Source organism: Trachemys scripta, chromosome 2 (assembly GCF_013100865.1).
Source record: "Trachemys scripta elegans isolate TJP31775 chromosome 2, CAS_Tse_1.0, whole genome shotgun sequence".
In the NCBI taxonomy this organism is placed as follows: Eukaryota; Metazoa; Chordata; order Testudines; family Emydidae; genus Trachemys; species Trachemys scripta.
Window position 1 is genome coordinate 225,587,184 of NC_048299.1, and position 4,055 is coordinate 225,591,238.

Here is a 4,055-nt window from a genome sequence, read left to right on the forward strand (position 1 = left end):
CAGGAAATCCATTCTTGTCTGACACATTTTCAATATAGACCTTTGAACTTCCAGGTCTCGCATCTGTCACAGCTCCCCCACCAGAGAGGTTACATACAATCCCACAGTAATACATAAACCATTCATTGGCTAAAGTAGATCTCAAAGATATTTAAACTTAACTTAGTAAAGTCTCCCAAGGATGTGGCAGGGCATTGCCATATCTCTCACAGCCATTAGTGGTTATTTCTTACAGGTCTGTTTGCCAGCAACCAGCCTGCATTATTGTTAATACCATAACAAGGAGTTACAAAATACAAGTGGAGCAGCTATAAACTTGTCTGTTAATGAAACCACCAAGATTTTAGCGGTACTTATGTTCACTTTCAGTGAGGTGACGGGGGGGAAGAAAATTTTATATTTAATCTGTTGCAGTAAACCCACAGTCAACCGTAAAATTATGCCTACATATTGAACAATGTATTTTCTTAGCAAATAACTTTCTCGATTAGGTTTGTAAGCCACAACTGCTGCGCTAAATCAAACCACTTTGGGGTAACAGTCATAAGCAGAAGCAGTTTGTGCTGAAGGCCCCAATAGTGCAAACATAAATCTATTACAAATAAACATAGTTTCATTGACAATTAGTCTGGCTGGACTGAATTCCTTCTGCAAGGTGATTTATAAATTCATCCAACTTAATTTGCTGATAGGAAGCTGAGCACTGTACCTTGGTCATTTGGTCTGATTTATCTCAGCAAAGTGCACAAAAGAAAATGGAGGTTCTCTATCTTGTTCTTGTCCTTTTCTAGATGCCTGCTACATAATAGGCATCTTTTTCCTTTAATTACCTTCTTCATGGCTTGAGAGCTTTGATGACTTGATTAAGCCTTGCAATGCGGTTCCAGTCCCTACCCATCTGATTAATTAGCCCAAACCTTATTAACTTCCTAATTCCAATCGATAAAGCACTGATGCTGAACCGTGCAAGGGCAAACTAAGGATAGCAATTTTATTTCAAGACACAGAGACTCTAATATTGTTTGCTTTCTTGCTTTTACTCACTTTTCCATAGCAGCAAAGTTAAGAGCAAAACCCAAGCATTTAATGATATAATAACCAATCCAGCCCAACACCCGTCACCTCTTAATCACCACCATTAGAAAACCTGCAATGCAGAGCTACCAACATGTCATCTTTGCTGCTGTTTCTAGTACCCAAGAGTGTGCTGAAGCTGACTTTCCCTATACAGTTTTGCCTTTGTTGGTGGAGCATGGTTCTAAGAGGCCAATGTGGTTATCTTTGTGTGGTGTTCCAAGCAACCTACTAATGGAATGTTGGAGATTGGGAGGCAGATTAAATCCCTCCTTCTCTTCTGTGGTGATTACCAACATTGGGGGGGCTGATCCAAAGTCAGTTGGAATCTTGCCATTTGTCTAAAGGAGCTGTAGATTGTCAGCATAGCTCTGCTCACATTGAAGTCAATAGGAGTTTTACTACTGATTTCAGTGGGATCAGAGATAGGACAATGATGAGCACTTCTGAAAATCCTACCTGTGGTCCTTGCCTCTCTACCCAGGATCCAGTCACTATACTTGTCCTAGCGACTAGATTCTGTCTAAGTCTTTTCCTTATGCAAATCAGCCCCACTCCTCCTCTTTTCTTTATTGGCAGCTCTGAAATGTTGCAGCAAAGTGTTCGGCAAGCCTGGAGCATCTGTTAGATACAGGGTACCCCACCTCTCAAGATCTAGCTTTCCTTTGTAAATGGCCTACCATAGCCACAGCCACTACTCCAGATATTTCAGTTACTAGCTTTTATTACAGATCATTTGTACTGCCAACTATGCAATTTATTTTCTCACACAAGTATTAAAAGAGAAGGTGACAGATACAGAGGAATACAGCAGAGTTGGTGCAGTACAGGTTATATTTTATAATAGCTCTGCATTTTGTGGTGATAGAAAGTATAGCAATTGTTTTTATCATTTCATCCCATTTGGCCCAGCTTTCCTCAGACAGTAAGAGGCAGTGAGATTTCTCCATCTGTGAAAGACTCTTCCTCATCCCTTTCTCTTGTGACATCTGGTTCTGCTGATAGACAGAGATGGTGAAGAATGTACATGAGACATGGAGTACATAACATACCTCACTAATGGAAGTGGATATCCCTTGTGGTATATGATGCACAGATCAGATTTTGGGAGTTGGGTTGGGAGATAAAAAGAGACTTTGAGGTTAGCTGCCAATAATCCGCCATGCTTTATTTCTCACATGCCAAGAGAGACACACCCAACTTCCCGAGCTAAGGAGTCTGGATAATGATCTCTAGCAAGCATTTTCTGTATGATGATTGTCTGCAAGAGACATACAATGGTAATGGCCAGCAGGGGAAGTCAAAAGACTATAATTCAATTACATTATTTTTAATGTAGGGATGCAGAGATAAAGTTTCTTAACACCTTAAATGGCTGCTTCTTGGAGCAGCTAGTCCTGGAACCCACAAGATGGGCAGGGATGGTGTCCCTAGCCTCTGTTTGCCAGAAGCTGGGAATGGGCGACAGGAGATGGATAACTTGATGATTACCTGTTCTGTTCATTCCCTCTGGGGCACCTGGCATTGGCCACTGTCAGAAAACAAGATACTGGGCTAGATGGACCTTTGCTCTGACCCAGTATGGCCATTCTTATGTTATGTTCTCAAAGGGTTCACCTATACTGCAGCTGGGAGGGAGCCTCACACTAGTTTGAGGCAAGCCAGAGCATTAAAAATAGCAGTGTGGATGCTGTGGCTCTGCCAAAGACTCAGGCTAGACACCCAAGCTCAGCCCCAGAGGGTCAGGTGGGCGTGAGAGCCCAAGCTGCCTCCCAAGCCGCTATTTTTTAGCATGCTAGCTTGAGGCTTGCTAGTTTGGCTGTCTACTGGCGCGGGGAGAATCGCTTGCAGCTGCAGTGTAGACATATCAATAGTTCACTGGGCCTTCTGTTATTAAAGCTCTAGATGTTTCCTAGAAAGATATTTTCATTAATGTCTGGCTTTCCAGATCATCACAAGGCCCAAGCTTACCTCCTCCTTTATGCTTTCTCAGTCATTTGATGGTAAATCACAATTCCCTTAATAATACAATGGCTTGGAGGTCGTGAACAACAAAGGCTCTTAATGGGATTGTGGCAGGGATCAATTGCTCATCTCTTTAGTGCAACCCTATCCCCTGGTCCCCTCAGTGACCACAGCTTGCTGGCTTCACGGTACAGTATCACTGATGGGTAGTGACATTTCTGTTTTAGGGACCATTCCATTAGAGCTCCTGCTTCAATAAAACAGCTAACATTGGGATGTATTTGGACAAAATAAGGCCTGCAGGCTGGACAAATCTTTCCAAGGTTTTATCACAGCCATCCTGTCAAGCCACTGGTAAAGAATCATGTTTTCCAAACAGGGGCATGCACCAGGGCAAGGTGGCAAGTGGTATAATCTTATACTATAAGCAGAGGTGTATAGGAGAATTCAGGGGCAAAACACAGGTGCTACAGGCATTGGTATCCTAAAGAGACCTTGGTCCCAGGGCCGGCACAACCCATTAGGCGACCTAGGCGGTCGCCTAGGGCGCTACAATTTGGGGGTCGGTGACCGTGGCGGTATTTCGGCGGCGGGATCTTCTGCCGCCTCTGTGTGGGGGCGGCATTTCGGGGCGGGACCTTCCGCCGCCTAGGGCAGCAGAAAAGCTGGCGGCGCTCCTGCCTAGTCCCTGAATCAGTATTCGAACTCATTCCCAGCATGCTACGGGGAGGGGGCATAAAGTCGCTGATGGTGACAAATGGTATATGAAACACAAAACTGGCCATTTGTCATTACAGTGGACTTCAGCTGTAAGTAAGGAGGATATTAACCTCAGTGCTCTAGTCACATTCTAACCTGAATAATTATATTTCATCCACCTGCATTTCCTCAACAGTTCAGTGGATGTAGTATTCTTGTTCACGTCCTGTCCTAAATGGTTATGTAGTGAGCCTGTGTGCTGCTCAACAGCTACAGGGCATCACCTCAGTGTTGGCTACATTTCAGCAGTGATTAAA